Source organism: Sus scrofa, chromosome 10 (assembly GCF_054392235.1).
Source record: "Sus scrofa isolate SSC_HxYL_T2T_F1_AM1 chromosome 10, Sscrofa_HxYL_maternal_Yorkshire_Landrace_v2.0, whole genome shotgun sequence".
NCBI classification, from domain to species: Eukaryota; Metazoa; Chordata; class Mammalia; order Artiodactyla; family Suidae; genus Sus; species Sus scrofa.
The window spans coordinates 62,412,339-62,432,703 of record NC_139392.1 but is presented as its reverse complement, the minus strand read 5'-3'; the positions used below and the strand labels follow the sequence as shown (position 1 = coordinate 62,432,703).

Here is a 20,365-nt window from a genome sequence, read left to right as displayed (position 1 = left end):
AAATAAATTTAAAAGAGAGGTTAAGAATTACAGAGACTATAAAGTGGACTAGCTCTCAAAGGCTTAAACAAATATTCAAAATGAAGATAATCTTGAGAGGACATTTATTCTTCTATTTCTGTTTGTTTAAATGTCATGCTCAATGCTTCTGAAGAAATATAGCCAAAAAGTCAAAGAAAATAATTTAAAAAATAAAGAAAAATATGATCCATTATAATCCCTGGCCGTTTTGTTACAAAGATGGTTTTTGAGGTCTCTGCATACAATTTGGAGAAAAAATTAAAATTCAATAAGTGCTCTTAATAAGAATGCTAAAATGACTTCCATTTCAAATCAATTATTTGAAATAAAAGCAGAAATCTTTGTCATCTAGAGACAATGTGCATAGTCCATTCCAGGACTGGGATTCTCACCTACGAGAGCAGCTGAATTATTAGAGGGGACAGTTATAGTAACTAACATGTATTTATTGTATCCCTGTGACCAAAATTGGTGTATAAGTAGGCTAACTTGGGAATAACTGCTTCTATATCTTGGGAGTTGTTGAGCACTTACAAGGATGGATAGAAGCTTTCATTAGTTAGTGGTTGTAGAGTGTTCCCTAGGAGTCATTTTTCTCTGTGGGATATGGGGATGTCCTGTCACTCAGCCTTTTGAACTCTGCAGTGAAGAGTCAATGTCAAGGACATAAATACCATTTAATTGTAAATCACAAGTCTCTTGAATAGGTGTTGTATTTGATTCAAATCTAGCATTTTAGGTAGAGCAAAATTTTACCTAGAGATAAACTATGAAGTAAATACCTTAAACATGTGAAAAGTGACTTCGAGGGAAGTTCTTGAAATATATCCTCATCCATCACTGGATATGATACCTGGAATAGTAAGGAATATGATTTATAGAAGTGAATTTCAATTACGCTAGAGTGTTCTGAAATAAATGATACAATACTTCAGAAAAGGAAAAATAAATAAGGATAATGCATTTTTAATTTCAGCATTTTATGTTAATTCATAGTGAAAACTCATAAGTTTCAATGAAAATACATTAAAAATGAAGACATTACTTTTTATATTTCAAATATGAATATACACACTGTACATAAACAAGATTCACAAAAAATTTGAATGGAATGAATGAATTCAGTAATTAGTTTTCTTTTAGAAATGACATGAAAATTGGCTTCCTAAAGTTTAGGTTCTTTTTCTTATGAAAATTTTAGGCTCATTTTTCTCCAATAATTTAAAAACTGGAAAAAATTTAACAATAAATGGAGACAGATAGGGCAATAACATCAGTTGAAAGTAAAACACAAAAGGTTCAATTTGATAATGAACTATAATTTAAAATGTATTTTTTGTAATGTTGATCTGTATTTTCTAAATAAAGAATAAAAACTGTATGAAAACAAACTACAAATATAATAAAAAATTTGCAAATGTCCTTATTAGGAAATTTATTAATGGATTCCAATTAGAATATAAGTTTATTTGTATCTTTTTGAACTTATTTCATTAACTCTTCCTGTGTCTTCATTTTATTACCTCCTACATCCACGCTTTCCTTTGTGTTTTCAATATTATCCTCTAAGCTTGGATTGTTTTTTCATAAATATAGAATTTTAATAGGTTCCTAAGTTCCCAAATTATTTTCCTCTCCATCTGTCTTACACATAACTGAATAACTATGTAAATACAATTGTATGGAAAACTCTTGATCAAATCCCAGTAGATAACTATTAATTAGGTCAAACCACACTAAAGTTTCTATTCAACCTCATCTCCCCATTCTTGTCTTCACAGATATTTAGGAATCCACAGCAGCCTCTTCCTTATGTTACGAAGATTTCATAGCTACTCACTTCTCCAAGTCTTGATCTATGTTTTCTCCTGCCTTGCAGTATCCTCTCTATTTCCTATCTCTAGGTCCTACTTTTTCCAAATCTAACCTGACTCATGATAATGTCTTCTTTCTCTGAATTCATAATACTTTTTTCTATGCCACTTCTGTGGCATTTAAATAGGCTTCGCCTTGTTCTATCTATGTGATTGTTTCCTTATAGTATTCCTTGAATTTTAAAGCACCTATCTTTTACCAAATCTATTTCCTGGAGTTTATCAACTCAGAGTGTACTTCTTCATATTCACTCATTAAATAAACATTACTGAGGGTATATTTTTGCCAAAATGTCCCTTGAAAATTCAAAGATAAAGCAATGCTTTCCTACTTTTATGGGAGCTCCCAGTCGAAGTGTGGAGATAAGAAAAAGTAGATAAACATACTGCATTATACTTCCTTGTCACAGAACCAGGTACATTTAATTGATGGCTTTATACAGAGAGTAACAAAAATTTATTATAGTCCTTATTTCCAGGAATGTTTAAGTCATTCACAGATAAATTAATATGCTCAATTAATAGCATAGTGCCAGAAACATAATAAACACTCCTTGAAGGTCTGTTTTAAAAATTTGCATTTTAATTATCATTAATATTATTTTAGCTATTCCAGTCAATAAGCCTTTAAGATAGAGGGCAATTTTATCTTTTGAGATAAGGAAATTGGGCACAGGTATAGTTCTATGAAATTATTTAACACTGTGTTCATCTAACTAGTTTTTAATGAATGTATAATTTAAACACATCATCTTCATTATAGAATCTCTCCTTTTTTTTCCTAGTAAGTGACCTTGACAAATTGTTTATTTCATTGTCATTTTTAAAGTAAGAATGGGCTTGTATGAGGACAATCTTATGCTGATACAATGTGAACTTATAAATTTCTTGGTCCATAAATTCATTTTTCAATCTAGAGGCAGAGAATGAAGAGAATTAAAATATTAGAGTACAGCTGCCTTTTTTTTTTTTTCATTTAGAATTTAACCTGACTATAAGGTTCAATCATACAGTGGTCCATTTAGTTTGCCCTGAAAATAGTAGGTATTATTTGAAGAAATTTAGTAGTGAGGTAAAAGGCAAGGTTGATTTGAACAATGAGCATTGTCCACTTACAGCATTTTTAACTCAAAACCTTTTATTTGAAGCCAGTACTTGGGCTTTTTAAATGCTGAGATTATTAGTTAATTTCTTGCACATTTTAGAGAATGTCTAGGTCACCATGGCAATGAGGGAGAATCCTAGTTGTCACTAGGATTTTTAATAGTGCACTATTTGGAGTCTCCGTGAGTGAGACTACAAATGCTCAAAAAAATCTGTTGTACTGCACACACTAGCCAATCAGCAGTTTCTGAAAAATTCAGTATAAGTCCCACAAACCTGAAAACAAATAAAATGTATTTGTCAATGCCACACAACAGTGAGACCAAATAGATTTTGTCTTTTTAATACTTAGTGTTGTCATATGAATAATGTGTATAATTATTATTAATATGCATAATTCAGGCCCTGCCACACATTAAAATGTATCACTTGACACATATAGTCTCAATTTTATTAACTCTGTGAGGTAGCCATCATTTTCTACTCCTTGAGACATACAGAAACTGAGTCTTACTTTAAGATACCTAAACAAGGAGTTGGCAGAGTCTAATTATGGACTATATTTGTTGACACCAGAACCTCAACTCTTAACCAGTTTTACAAACCATTTATACATATAGCAGCTGAGAGTGTAGGTACCCAGAGTAAACTTGGATATTGAAAAAGAAAAAATAATATGTTTTAAAAATGGTGTCTCAGCTAAAGTTTTAGTTCTTTCTGATTATGACATTCATCTGAGTTATTCACCTTAAGTAACGGGGGTAAGCTCTGTTGCTTTCATATATCCTTTTCCTCACTACACAGATGTAACAGCTGAGTCTGCTGGAGAGCTTTCCCCTAGCTGTCTTATCTTTGGGATTCTGAATCTCTGGTGCAGAGTCAGCTGTATTTTTATTAGAAATACAGGAAATTGAAGATTTGTTCTTTATCAAATGGGATCAAAGGTATTGAGAAGCATGTCATGTTATCATGCCCTGTCTTATGAGATTCAAGTCATAGTACCCAGCATGAAAAAACGTGCATTCATTCTATATCAAAATATTTGAGGCTATACCCATACAAACTGAAAGAAAACTAAGAATATAGAGTTTTGAGGGTTTTTCCTATCCATCATTAGCAGACTGAAAACTGACTTTGGAGAAAAGTACCAACACATATTTTTCACTCCCAAGGATTACTCCAGATACAGGCATACCCCTAGGCTCTTCTCAAAGTCAATCTCTGGCTCAAAATGCCCCTAAAACAAAATTGGCTACACAACACACTTTAAAATCTATGGCATTAATATTATTGGAGGTTTAAAATAAGCCAAGAACATTGCTAAATTTTATGTCTAAAAGTGAATGCTTAATTTTTCTCAACCACTCGTGTGGAAAAAAAATGCCTTCTATCCATCCTACCCCCAACTAAAATATTAAATAACAAAGCATGCTGTTCCTAATGTTCTTATCTAAATGAGAACTTAAAAAGCACTGCACTTAAAAGAAACCTAAGTCTGCAAAACTCAGCTTCCTGAATAAATATAATTACATATATTTTTTATGTTTATAAATTGCTTTCATATCTTTTCTCTGATTTGCTTTTCACAACAGCTTGTGAGTCAGACAAAGCATGGGTCAGAATCATTTTATAGTTATTACAGATGCTCGCAAGAACTAAGAGACCTCCCTAGAACACATAAAAGAAAATACTAGGAATAGGACTCCAGTCTTCCCACCTCTTCATAACTCCAGTATATTTGTTCCTCTATCCAAATTCACCCTTTCAAAGAGTAAATCTGTTGTATCATGAATCTGCAATACTCATCCAATTTGGGGTATTGAAATGTATATTTTAAGCCTGAACCATCTCATAACTTTTTGCATATGGTCTATGCAGTTCTAACATTGAAGAACAATTTTTGTAATTCCTTTCAAATTTGAAAATAAAGTTTATTTAATATCTGAATAGGAGGCATCATAGACTAATCTGTTCTATAATACAACCACAACTCATGCTTTATTTATAAGAACTTAATCTAATTATGTTGTATTCAGCAGGAATAAATAATTATTTTGAAGCCTCAGAGATAGAACAAATATGAGCATTCTTTGCCTAGCCTCTAGATCTGAGTAGTTTGTCAATAAATGCCTGTCTTAATTTACATTACTAGAAAGGAGAATCACATTATTTTAAAAAATATATGCTATAAACCAAATATAAAAACAAAGTTTATTTAAGAATTTCAAGGAGTTATTATTGTGGCTCAGTGTGTGAAGGACTCGGCTTGTCTCTTGAGGATCAGATTCTATCACTGTCCTCTTTGAGCAGGCTGAGAACATGGCATTGCTTCAAGCTGCAGCACTGGTCACAGATGTGACTCAGATTCAGTGTTGCCATGTCTATGGTGTAGAAAAATAATATGAAGGTGCCACAAGATATGTGTAGATGACCCAGTAACACAATTTTAAATGTGTTGCTTAAAACTATAGTTATAACAAAATAAATTTTAAATTATAATTATAAATGTAACCGAAATACCATTATAGGTGTATGTGTCTGTGTATAAATATAAAATATCAGAAAAACATCATTTAAAAAGTAACAGCGTAACAGCTGACTTCTACTTTTGGGTAAATGGAATAGTTGTGGCAGAAAAGTGCTACTATTAGACCACTTTACTTTGTATTTTAAAATACTTTAAATATTTTTGAAAACTGATGGGCCAACAAAAACAAAAGAAGCTGTGATTATTTGGAGTACAAAACATCAGAGAGGAGATTTATGATTAGCAGGCATTTTTTTCACTGGGCCCATGCGAAGATTAATGGAAAAGACAAGATGTTGAAATCTTCTGTAAAGAAAGAGGGCAACTGTCATTGGATAGGGAAGCCAGCTGTGAGCTTGATGATTTCATGGAGAAAAGATAACTGGATATTTCAGCAACATCCAATTTCACCATAATTCCCCTCAAGAAAGATCAATTCTACAACAGTGCAGGGTGAGAAGCAACAGTACAAAACTGAAAAGTAGAGTGTTGTTTTCAGAAGTTTTACTAGCTCTATAGCCAATGCTTGCAGTTCAGGACCTATCGATGGGGTGGGGGTACAGAAAGAATAATAGTTTCTTGGTTAAAAAAAGCTCTGGAAGATTATGCCCTCTAGAGAATGGTGAATCATAATAATATTAAAATCTAAAGAAGACAACCCCTTTCGGCCTAGCTGGTATAATAAGGACTAGATCTCCTGTTTTTCTCAAAAACAACTAAAAAATGGTGACAAAATATATGAAAAACATCATTTTCAGACATTGGCCATCAGCCAACCAGGTCAACCATCCTGATGGCAGAAGGAAATGAAAAAAGCAACAATTTCCACCACTCATTGAACAGTGTTTCCAGGACATAGAACAGGAAGGAGAAAGCCAGGCAGAGTCTGGTTGTGTTACACAGACTGAGTTAGGATTTCACAGAGCCTAAAGAGCTAAAGTTCTAAGGACATACTATTGGATAAGAGAGAACTGCAGAGAGAATGGATTGAGGGAAGAGCTCTGTCTACCTGCAGAGCGTTACCCGTGAGTTTTTAGCTGACCAGTAAGCAGTACCTGTCTGTATGAAAAACTAACCAACAGCATCCCCCCCACCCCACCCCACCGCCAAAAAAAAAGGTGATGGAAAACTTTCCCTGGAGTTTACAACACACCTTCATCTAAAGTTGAAAAACTTGGAATTCATGACACTTTGGGAAGAGTATCCAGAAGTAAGCAAAACAAAATTAGACCTGAATCGAGGCTCTTCTGGAAATTCTAACGACATTTCCCAGAATTCCCTTTCTAGTAGGTTTCCTGTGGGGTAAACTTCCAAGGGTAATTCTCCTGGGAGACTGGAAGGGCTCAAGTAAGGGAGCAGCCATTCTGTCACAAACACACATATTGTTGTTGATCTGCTAACTCACTTCCTTTGTCCAGAGTAGAAGCTGGGCCTGCCATAGCTCATCTTCTCTCTGGATCTTCATTCATCCAGTTTCTCAGCTCCTAGGCCAGGTATGTTTATTTACATAAAGGGCACTGACTTGTGTAGGATACCTTTCTTAACTAGATCAGAGGCAAAGAAAAAGGGCATGGATTTTAGTCATTCCTTTTGAGGTTCCAGTTCATGGGGTTCCAGGCTACTCCTAAGCCTCTCATCAGACTGCCTACCCTGTGGACATTGAGCTTAAATTATAGAAATCACTTAAAGTCACAGATAACTGAACAAGCCAGTTCCTTAATTTCCTATGTGTATATTAATCCTTCATCCTAATGGTTCTACTGCTTCTCTGGCTGAACCCTGACTCACATATACTCTTAAAAAAATCAGCTGTTGCCAGGATATTTAACTACACCAAAGAATAAACCTCAAGCATGTTTATAGGAATATAAAATATCTAGTGCCCAACACAATCAAATTCACAATTTTTGTCATTCAATTAAAACAAAAATTACCAGATTTAAGATACAGAAAAAAAAATCAACAGAAACAGAGAAAGAAATAACAGATGATAGATTCCATTGACAAAGACATTAAAATAGTTATTATTACTAATATCACATAGGTAAGAAGATAAGAAAATACTGAGAATATTAATCAGGGATAAGGAAGATACTTTTAAAAGACCCAAATTAATCATCTAGAGATGAAAAATATGTCTAAAATGAAAAATACACTGGATGGGATTAACAGAAGGTTGCATGCTGCAGGAGCAATGATTATTGAGCTTGAAAAAAACTGATAAACTATACACAACGAAAAACAGACTGTTGAACATACACCATACATAAATGAAAACCTGTGTACAAAAGAAAGACTGTACACAAATGTTCATAGCAGCTTCATGTGTAGTAGCCCCAAACTGAAGTAACCAAATGTCCCTCAGTGGGTGAAGGGTTGCACACCCTGCTGCACGCATGTCATGAAATACCTCACAGCAGTAAAAACGGAGAAACTATCAACACATGAAACAACTTGGATAAAAAAAAAAATCAAAGGAATTATTCTGAGTGAAACAAAAACTAATCTCAAAAGTTTACATACTGTGTGATATAATTTATAGAACATTTATTAAAGGAAAAAAATTGTATAGATGGAGAAAAACATATTAGTTGTTGTTGGGGCTAGAGATTCAGAGCAGGGCAAGGAGTAGAGTTATAAAGGGGTAGTCAGTTCTATATCTCGATTGCAGTGGTGGTTATATGAAGCTATGCACTGATAAACTGAGTGTAACTATATACAGACACATATACACACAAATAAGAGAATGCATACTGTAAGATATCAATGATCTCTCTGAATTACACAATAGCAATTCCTCAGGCTTGATTTTTGATTATCAATATAAAAGTTATGCAAAGTTAGGAAGGGGTCACTAAAGCTCCCTGAGTATTTCCCTTTTACTTCCTGTGACTCTATAATTATTTCAAAATAAAAAGTTTAAAAAAATGAAACAAATTAAAAAAAAATTAGCAAACTACAATTGACCTAATACAGCCATAACTGGAGAGACTAAAGAAGTGGGGCTGGGGGTATAGGGGTGGTGTTTGGAAAAATAATTACTGAAAAATTTCTAAACTTTACAAAAAGTATAAACTACTGATCAAGTAACTTCTACAAACTCTGAGAATAAGCTATATAAAGAAAATATTGTCAAACTATACTTCTAAGCCCAGTCAATAGATATTTCAAAAGGAGGAGAAATAAAGACTTCCTCTGACATATAAAAGCTGATGAATTACTACTATAAGTCAGTAATAAAGTCAGTCCTTTAGGCAAAAGGAAAATGCTATCAATGGGGAAATTTTATCTGCACAAAGAAGCCTGAAATCAACAGATAGTAAATATGAGAGTAAATATAAAAGTTTTTTCTTACTCTGTAAATATATTTAACAGATAATTGACTGTTTAAAAGAAAGTAATAAAAATGCGGAGTTAGTTTATTTGAGGGTGGATGTTAATATGGGTTTTTCTGCATGTAAACTTTTCTTCCATATTGCAGATGAATGATAATTTGCCTTGCACAGTGATAACTTCATTTCTGGGTGAAACCAGCTCCATTTATCTTTTGCTTTTGGTCTTTCCTCTTCTTTTATTCCCACACTTTTGAGTAGGCTTGGTGATTAATTAATCATAAAATAAAACATATTGTGTGATTACATATATAATATATAATCTAAACATCTAATCTAAATAGCTACTAATTTTCAAAACAAATATTTAAATATTTAAACTGAGTTTGTTTTTTATATTTGTTGACTTTCTAAAATCTTTTTTTTTAAGACAACCCTGTAAAAGAAATAGAAAAAGAAAGGAAAGCCACTTGAGTTTATGTCATAACTTCAAGATTCAAGGGTAATCCAGAGCTACATTAAAATCTTAAAATTTAATATATTATATTAAAACCTGGAGGTCCAGTTGTGGCTCAGTGGAAACCAATATGACTAGTATCCATGAGAATGCAGGTTCGATCCCTGACCTTGCTCAGGATCCAGCGTTGCCCTTGAGGTGTGGTGCAGGTCTCAGATGTGCCTCGGATCCCACAGTTGCTGTGGCTGTGGTGTAGGCTGTGGCTAGGTCTCAGATTCGAACCCTAGCCTCAAATTTCCATGGTGCCCTAGGTATAGCCTTCAAAAGATAAAAAATAAAAATAAATCAATAAATAAAATATTGACAAACCTGTTTACAGAATAGTTTGATAAATTGATGATTTGGTGGAAAAACTAGAGGGATTTTATGTTATCTTCTTCCTGATTTAACCATTTTGTAAAAATAGAATAGTATTAATATAATATTTTAATTAATACAAGTTGTGGTTTTGATATATCAGTTTAAAAAATGTTTAATTTTTCAACTTTATTTGGGTTAAGCAAGAAATTACTATTACCACAAATTGTAAGTTCATTTTAACAATGGATGCCCATTAAATTAACCTTTTTTCACTGCCGTATTTTGATAATACTTAAAAATCATGTAGTTTTAATGTCAAATTATATTTTCAGACTTTTAGTCAGTTTTGAGATTTTTTGGACTATACTACATTAAGTGATAAATAAACTTTACATTCCTTGACAAAACCTAAGTAAGGAAATATTTATCGGTAAAAGTGGTTTTGATATCAGTTGTGTCTTCTTCTTATATATTATGGAATGACATTAATAATTTATTCAAACTGCAATGTATACATCTAAGGATGACCTGACCCCCTTGCTGTACAGTGGGAAAATAATAATAAAAAATAATAATTTATTCAAATGTTTTATGTGAGATATGTATGCTTATTTTATCACCTTTAAATTTGTCACAGTGATGGATTATGATGAAAATTGCACCATCTGGTAAGTTTACTAAACATCTTGAAAGTGTATATTTAAAAGGGATGAGTTTTATGGTGTCCAAGTTATACTTCAATAACCAAAAAAATTGTTACAGTGATAAAAAATGTTTACTGAAAAATATGGCTAAAAAGATTTAGTTTTGCATTTGCTAGATATTCTTTTCTCCAGAACAAGACAAATTTGGTTATTTGATTAAATGCAATGGTGAATATAAATGGTTCAGACTCTAGTAGATAAAATAGGTACATAACTATAAATATTGATAATGAAAAAATATTGGTTCTCTTTTTCTCAACTCAAATGAGGTATAACTGTCACATAAAATTATAAGACAATTAAAATCAAAATGGTTTATAGAGCTAAAGACTTGTAAAACTGGAAAACTCCTAGAAGAAAACATAACAGAAAGCTCTTTATATCAGTTTTGACAATGACTATTCACATCTGACACCAAAAGCAACAGAAGCAAAATTAAAGAATGGAACTATATCTGCACAGCAAAGGAAACCATCAACCAAATATAAAGACAAACTATGGAATGAGAGAAAATATTTATAAATTATATCTCTGATAAAGGTTAATATCCAAAATATATAAATTACTCACACAACTCAATAACTAAAAACCAAACTATCTAATTCAAAAATGTGCAGAGCAAGAATGGGATTGCTGGGTCATATGGTGGTTCTATGTATGGTTTTCTAAGGTACCTCCATACTGTTCTCCATAGTGGCTGTACCAGCGTATATTCCCACCAATAATGCAGGAGGGTTCCCTTTTCTCCACACCCCCTCCAGCATTTGTTATTTCTGGACTTACTAACAATGGCCATTCTGACTGGTGTGAGGTGGTATCTCATGGTGGTTTTGATTTGCATTTCTCTTATAATCAGGGATGTTGAGCATTTTTTCATGTGCTTGTTGGCCATAGTAGGAAAAAAAAATAATGTCTTGGGGAAATGAAAATAAATAAATAAATAAACAAAACAAAACAAAAAATGCAGAACAACTGAATAGACATTTTCCAAAAAAGACATATAAATGATAAACAGGAACATGTAAAGGTGCTCAACATCAATAATCATCAGAGAAACACAAATCAAACCACAATAAAATATGCCCTCACATCTGTTAAAATGGCTATCATTAGACTAACAAGCGATAGAATTCTTGGCATGGATATGGAGAAGAGGGATCTTGTGTATTATCAGTGGGAAGGTAGGAATGTAATGTTGTGTAACCACCATAGAAAACAGTATCAAAGTTCCTCAAAATATTAAAAACAGCACTAAAATAGGATCCAGCAATACCACATCTGCATATAGATCCAAAGGAAGTAAACACAGAACTTTGAAGAGACTTTTGTACTCTCATGTTCATTGCAGCATTATTTGCAATAGCCAAGACATGGAAACAACCTAAGTATCCATTGACAGATGACTGGATCAAAAATATGTGATATATATATATATGTGTGTGTGTGTGTGTGTGAATGAATATAAGAATAAATGAATATATATATATGAATATATGACTATTATTCAACCTTGGAAGAAAGATATCTTGCCATTTGTGGCAACACAGATGAATCTTAGCATTATGCTAAGCGAACTAAGATAGAGTAAAAAGTAAATACTGCATGGTAAAATTTATATGTGGAATCTAATAAAAAAGGTCAAACTCATATAACTCATATAACCAGGGAATAGAATAATGGTTGCCAGGGGCTGTAGTGTAGGTGAGATAGGGAGAGGTTGCTAAAAGAGTACAAACTTTTAGTAATAACATGACCAGTGTCTGAAGATATACTATATAATATGGCTATGACAGTTGATACACTGTATTGTATAACTGAAATCTGTTAAGAGAGTAATACTTCAATGTTTCCACACACAAAAAAAGCTAAATATGTGAGGTGATAGAGGTGTTAATTAACTAGTTAAGGGAAATCCTTTCTCAATGTGTATGTATTTCAGTTTATCACAATGCACATTTTAAATGTATTACAGTATTTTTTGACAATTATAACCTTGACAAAGCTGAAATATTTTTAAATTACAAAAGACCTTTTTATCTATAGCTATGGTTTTCTTTTTTGTATTTTCCTCCTTATTACCTTTACCCTTTTGCACGTATGCTTTGTTCTCTAGGTCTCAGCTTCCTGCATTGTTAAGTGATAATACATGTGGATTCAATGCATGGAAAGTACTTAAAACAGTGACTAACAAAATCATCACTCAAAATATTGGCTATCATTATTATCAACACTATTATAAATTATTTTCGAAAAATAATATTTAACAATTCTACCACGGTAAAATACTGTTTTCCTGTGTTCCCTTCTAATTCTCCTCTGTTTGCATATGTAATGTTCATAAAAAGGATTATGAAAAGATTAAATTGCAAAACTAATTGGGTAGCAAATTCAAGTTTTTAATACTACTTGCTATGACTTCCCTAAAATGTGAATTCATTTCCTTGGTTTCTGAGAGAAATCATGGAAATACTGGGTAGAGAGATTCCATATTGAAATTAAAAAAATAATAACAACATACATGTTAGAAAGAAACATCCATGGTAACATCATCCAATAGTTATTACTGAATTCTTAATTAAGGTAGTTTATAAAAGTTTTACAACAAAAGCAATGAAAGCCATTTATGGACTATTTTATACCACTGTTTTTAAGACAAATATGTTGAAACCAACATGCAATAGGGAATTAATATTTTGAATTCATTAGTAAAAAGATGAAAAGAACTGAGTACATACATGTAGTTAATGAAGACTTTCCTTTCTGGACATAAGAGTGGGGAATATTTTGTAATTAATAAATAAGAAAAATCAGAAGGAAATGCTTTTATTCTGCTCGTGTACCATGAATTTCCTTAGGTTGTGATAACTTAGAAACTGATCACTTAGAAAGGTAGTAATAATACATTTAAAAAAAAAAAACTGGGTATAATCAGTTTTCATAGCATGTCTTCTATTACTTCATTGCAGAAAATTTTAGATAGGAGATACATTTACTTGTTACCACTATATTAGTGTTAATAAGTTGAGTATGTTCCATTTCAAAGTAGATCAACAAATCTTCAGGGTACATTAAAATTTGAGTTAATTTTTTTTCCATGCAGTGTAAAGATCAGTAGCAGAAATAGAAATTAACCATATTTTAGAACAATGATAAGCATTACCCTTACACAATTTAAATGTGTTACTTCACTGTTACATATAGTTTAAATGTACGTAGTAAGATCATCCTTTAGGATTGACTTTTCTCAACATTATAGTAAAAACTTGCATTTTTAAAATAAAATATGTAATTAAATTTATCACTCTAGTGAGGCATTTATACCAATTTTGAACTTAATGTGCTTTTTGTATATTCCATATATAGTGCAAAAAAATTACACATTTGAATAACTGAAAGCCTTGCATAATTCCCTAGAGCTTACTCACATAAGGCCTTTAAAAGGATAGAGTACAACATTGGGTATCCAAGAGATATCCAGGTGCTAGATCCTGAAGTTCATTCCTAATCATACAAGTACCAGCTCCAGCTCCAAACTGAACTGCCAAGATTTTTGTGATGTATCTTGACTTTAGAGAGTTTATAGTTTATAATGAGGTCCTTTATGCCCCTCTGGTCAGATAACAAAGCCAGACTCTCAAATTGGTTATACCAGGTGAAATTCATCAACACATAAACTGGCCTCAGGTGCCACAAAATAATATAAAATTTTAAAAAGCCATTTAAAGTCATCGTTGCCCTAGAAATCATAGTTTTCCTACCTTGGCCAAAAGTCACTATGTATCATGTAGGCTGTGGTGGTCCAGTTTAAAATAACTCTATCCCATATTATTATCTACACATATTAAGTTAGAAATTACAGTATGATTATACTTGCTGGTGGATTTTTTCTTTTGAATTTTACTAAGATAAATTCATAAATGTAGAGATGTCAAAGATTAAGCTTAATGGCTTTATGCTATGCATAAATGAATATGATAATTTTGTCACAACTCTACCAGTACTAGCTCTTATTTTATTTTGAAAATTTTCTTGATTGCTAATAATATCAAATTTCTTCACTTATGGTTCATATGGATTATTAACAGAAGCACTTTGAAATGAAATGAATATTAATCTATTCAAATGAAATGAATATTAATATATCACAATGGTTATTCTGAACATGAACTGGATATTTTTGAAATGGTGATTCATGCAGGTTGTATTATTTTTTTGACTTGGACGGCATCTTTGGTTTACTTAACCCATACTCTCACTTCAAAATTATTTGTGACCATTTCCATACTCCTAAATAGTAGTGCTTTTTGTAAAATTCAGGCACTCAAGATCTTTATAACATTAGTAGAGTTTTGACAGCAATAGAGCTAAATGTATGTTTTACAATACCTTGCATAATAAATATAAAAATGCACATGAGATTACTGTGATGCTATTTTCATGAATCTCTTGCAAATTTTTCTCTTCTATCCATTTCAGAATGTCACATCATTACTTTATAATAATAATCATTTATATATTTTCCCACTTTATATTAATGACTCTTTTCCTATTTAGTCTCCTATCTTAACTAATTCTGCCTTCCCATCTTCTATAGTTATATATATCTCATATGTTAAAAACATAGAAATAGCAAAAAAAAAAAATAGGATATGCATCCAAGAATTAACAACTTCAATTCCATTTTTCTATACCCTTCATTTGAATTTGTCTCAAAACTATCTTATTTATCTTTATAACCCTCTTTACAGGGTCAACAGAATGCCAAATAATTGATATATGCTTCTTGAAAAACCAAAAGTGTGAGTAAATGCAAGCATGTGTGCACATAGAAATCCACATTATTCATCTTAGGACACTTGACATAAGAAACCTAGTATAAAGTACAATTCTCCCCCAAATATGATAGACAAGGCCATACCTTGGATGTTCTTCTAATCCTTTCCCATGATGGAATGTTTACTTTCTTATGGAAATATAAATATCACTGGGAAAGGTTCACTGTGCCGTATATTAGATTCCTGATATGTGATATCATATCGTATTTGTCTTTCTCTTTCTGACTTACTTCACTCAGTATGACAGTCTCTAGTTCCATCCATGTGACTGCAAATGGCATTATTTTGTTCTTTATCATGGCTGAGTAGTAATCCATATTGTGATTGCCAAAGGGGAGGAGGAGGGAGTGGGGTGGATTGGGAGTTTGTAATGGATGCAGACTATTGCTTCTGGAATGGATTAGCAATGAGCTGCTACTGTGCAGCATTGAGAACTATGTCTAGTGACTTATGATGGAGCATGATAAGGTGAGAAAAAAGAATGTATACATATATGTGTAACTGAGTCACTGTGCTGTACAGTAGAAAAAAAATAATGTAATGAGGAAATTCAAAAATAAATAAATAAATAATAAGTAAATATCACTGGGAACACATGAAGATTTCAAATGAATGTGATTATAAAATTTTGAAATTCAGCAAAAATTCAGGTTTATAATCCAAATGTCAGGCAAAGTTATTACGGAAAAGGAAAAGGAAACAAACACTTTCCTACCGCAAACTTTTCTCCCAATTTTTCATCACTGGAGATTTTCAAAATAAATTTAGTGCACTACTTAAGAAAGTTGCACAGTTGTGGAGTCTTCTAAGCTAGTGGGGCGGGGGGGAAGTAGAGTAGCCAAAACTACAGAGTGGAGTAATAGATGTGGCCTATAGTCGTGGGGCTCACAAGACCTGTGCTTGAGTTCTAACTATGATATCTTATTCCTGCACAAATTTTGGCAAGTCCTTAACATCTCTCAAATTAAACTGGCAGAATTTTATTATCCACATTAGATAATATGACATTTAAAAAGTTAAACCAACGGGACCTAATCAAACTTACAAGCTTTTGCACAGCAAAGGAAACCATAAAAATCCAGAAAAACAACCTACCGAGTAGGGAAAAAAATAGTTGCAAATGATGCAACTGACATGGGCTTAATCTCCAAAATATACAAACAACTCATACAGCTCAACAGCAAAAAATAAACAACCCAATTGAAAAATAAGCAGAAAACCTAAATAGACATTTCTCCAAAGAAAGCATACAGATGGCCATCAGGCACATGAAAAAATGCTCAACATCACTAATTATTACAGAAATGCCAATCAAAAGTACAATGGGGTACCACTTCACACCAGTCAGAATGGCTATCATTAATAAAACTGCAAATAACAAATGCTGGAGAGGGTGTGAGAAAAGGGAACCCCTCCTACACTGTTGGTGGGAATGTAAATGGGTACAACCACTATGGAAAACAGTATGAAGGTACCTCAGAAAACTAAAAATAGAATTACCATATGATCCATCAATCCCACTCCTGGGCATTTGTCCAGACAAAACTTTCATTCAAAAAGATACATGCATCCCTATGTACATTGCAGCACTATTCACAATAGCCAAGACAATCTAAATATTCATCAACAGATGAATGGATTAAGAAGATGTTGCAGTTTTGTTCATGGCTCAGTGGTTAACAAACCTGACTAGGGCCCATGAGGATGTGGGTTCAATCCCTGGCCTTGCTCATTGAGGATCCGGCCTTGCTGTGGGCTGTAGTGTAGGTTGCAGATGTGGCTCAGATCCTCTGTTGCTGTGACTGTGGCTTAGGCTGGTGGTAACTGTAGCTCCAATTTGACCCCTGGCCAGGGAACTTTCATGTGCCAAGAGTAAGGCCCTAAAAGGCAAAAAAAAAAAAAAAAAAAGGAAGATGTGGTACATATACACAATGGAATATACTACTCAGTCATAAAAAAGAACAAATTAATACCATTTGCAGCAACATAGATGGAACTAGAGATTTTCATACTAAGTGAAATCAATCAGAAAGAGAAAGATACAATATGATACCACTTACATATGGGAATCTAAAATATGGCACAGGTAAACCTATCCATTGAATAGAAATAGACCTGCAAGCATGGACAGCAGAACTGTGGTTGTCAGGTTGGGGGGCAGGTGGAAGGAGTGGGATAGACTGAAAGTTTGGGGTTAATAGATGCAAACCGTTACATTTAGAATGGATAGACAACGAAGTCCTGCTCTATAACACAGGGAACTCAGTCCAATTCCTTGTGATGAAATATGATGAAAGATAATATGATAGAGAGCGTACAAATGTATAGCTGGATCACTTTGCTGTACAGCAGAAATTGACAGAACAGTGTACATCAACTACAATAAAAAACTTAAACAAATTAAAAGTTTAACAAGTTTTCTAAGACATAGTAGGTATTCATTACAATTATTTTATTTGCTCTGTGGTAAAAAATAACTGAATTTAAATTCTCAGTCTGCCACATATTAGCTAAAAAGCAGTTGAAATGGACTCTGAAACCATGGTTTCATCTGTGTGGAAAGAGCCAATAGTTCCTAATCCTACAGAAATCCTATAAGAAATGAATGATATAGTGATAGAAAACACTCTGCACATTGAACAGTCTGTGTACCATTGGCCCAATGAATCTTAACTGTTAATATAACCTCACCTCTCATTAAAATGTGGAAAATATCAAGTAGTTCGGTTATTTTATAAGAAAAATGCAGTAGACACTACTTATTCAAGCTGGCCTTTTCAGAGGAATGATTCTCAATTCATTTATATTGGACTGCATTTCTGAATCGTAATCTCCCCTTTACCATTAAGATGGTTGTTAGGAGAGTTTTTAAGAGAATTAGCCTAAAATAAACCAGTGAGACAAGTCTCATAATGCAGATATATTTTTGGGCTTTGAAAATGTTTATATTTATTTAGCAAACTAAAGGAAAACTTGAGTGCCATTTTCAAAACAGGTCTGAATAATCAGGCAGAATTTATAAATATCTTGAAAGTAAAGTAACTTTGAGAAACTGAAGCAACTGAGGAGACAAATCTAAATAAGCAATGGTGATTACCTTATATTCTATGGTAGTGGAGGTAGAGATGCAGATGTTTATCAGTAAGATTGACATGGGGTTAAAACTACTAAAACAACATACAAATTGAGGATAATTGAAACAAAGGAAAATAAATTCTGAATGAATTCCCAAATTCATGCATTTTGGAGGCTAAAGAAGGGTGGGAAAATAAAGTAGTATTCTAAGAAATGAATGACAACAAGAAAGAAAGTATTTAGAAAGAAAAAGAAAATTTTCCTGAAGTCTAAAGTCTTCAGGTCTTTAAGTGTTCAACTTTGGGTCAAACTGCAGAGCCTAGAATTTAAGATAAATCTCAGGACTTGAAACATAATTTTGGATGTTGCTTGTACAGAAGATATACACTCTTTTAACTGCTAATTGGAAAAGTTTTATTTTTTTTAATTTTTTTTATTATTTATTTTATTATTGGAAAAGTTTTAAATTAAGATTAAGAAGTTTAAGTAAGAGCAAAGGGTTTTACAAACAGTGTAAAGTTAGCAATGTCAAACAACACAACAGATAACACTGTTAAAGAAATTCTGCCTCATTCAAATGTTATTAAAAATCATTAAATAATGAGATCCTGCTGTGTAGCACTGGGAACTATGTCTGGTCATTTAAGATGGAGCATAATAATGTGAGAAAAAAGAATGTATACATGTATGTGTAACTGGGTCACCATGCCGTACAGTAGAAAATTGACAAAACACTGTAAACTAGCTATAGTGGAAAAAAATAAAAATCATTATATATAAAAAAGAGATATTAAAAAAATCATTAAACAAATGGAGACTATGACTTAAGTAAATGTACAAATAATTCAGTGGGCTTGTTTTAAAAGATACATTTGATGAATAGATAATATTAGCATAGAAATGTCTTTCAATGTAAACTACATTGCACAATATCTAATAATTTTTCATATGGTGTATATTTTGTTAACATTACCCCTGGCCTTTTTTGTGTCTTCCTCTGAGAATACATGCAGTATAAACAGACACAACAGATATAGCAAAGTAAAACAGGGAAAAATTAACAGCTCTAAGCATATGGGATTACAACAAAACTATGCCAAGGATAAAAGAAAATAAAAGCTATACCACATGTTGTTTGATCTTTTAAGTTAATCTTTATGCTGACTCATCCTGTAGGAAAGTGATTTTCTTCAACATCAGCCTTGACTCCAATGAAACCAGCAATATACCATAAGAATTTCAAAAATGACAAGGTTCATGCTTACCCAAACAAACAATAAATATTTGTAAATGTCCTACTATACATGGAAAACTCTTCAAGAGTTTAACATTTTAACACTGAGGAAAATGGAATTGGTATCAATTCCCAAGATGCTTGTTTTGGGAAAGCAAACACATTAAGTACTCACATCAAAAGAAATATAATTATTAGAAATTATCCTCTAGGAGTTCCCGTCGTGGCGCAGTGGTTAACGAATCCGACTAGGAGCCATGAGGTTGCGGGTTCGGTCCCTGCCCTTGCTCAGTGGGTTAACGATCCGGCGTTGCCGTGAGCTGTGGTGTAGGTTGCAGATGCGGCTCGGATCCTGCGTTGCTGTGGCTCTGGCATAGGCTGGAAGCTACAGCTCCAGTTCAACCCCTAGCCTGGGAACCTCCATATGCCGCGGGAGCGGCCCAAAGAAATAGCAAAAAGACAAAAAAAAAAAAAAAAAAAAAAAAGAAAGAAAGAAATTATCCTCTAAAGAAACAAAATGGCATGGACATAATGTGTCTTACGTCTTTTAGGATGATATTTAAACTAAAAACTAAGTATTCAGAATCAATAATTCTATTTAAAATCTGAGATGAAGAATTTGAGAGAAAACAATATGTACAAGAGCCATCAGGTGATAAACATTTTGGCATATTTGAAGAACTAATAGCAGACTGCAGGTAGTACAATGTATTAGAGCTGAATAAGAAGAAAAAAAGAACGGTTAAAAAAAGAGAGAGAGATAGGAGAAGAAGGCCAGATAAAAATCATTCAGGAGCAAGGTAACAAGTTTGAATTTTCTATTAAGTTCAATTAGAAACTGC

At 32.8% G+C, this 20,365-nt stretch overlaps 1 protein-coding gene across 4 annotated transcripts in view; it reads right to left on the bottom strand.

Annotated features, from left to right (window-relative positions):
* LOC110255677 (uncharacterized) overlaps positions 1 to 20,365 on the bottom strand; it is a 1,749,062-nt gene that overhangs the window by 616,882 nt on the left and 1,111,815 nt on the right. For all 4 annotated transcript variants that reach the window (XR_014817781.1, XR_014817783.1, XR_014817784.1 and 1 more), the window contains 2 exons: positions 9,485 to 9,633; positions 804 to 874 (listed from right to left, as the gene is read on the bottom strand). The gene's annotated coding sequence lies outside the window, so the exon portion shown is untranslated. The remainder of the gene's footprint in view (positions 1 to 803; positions 875 to 9,484; positions 9,634 to 20,365) is intronic.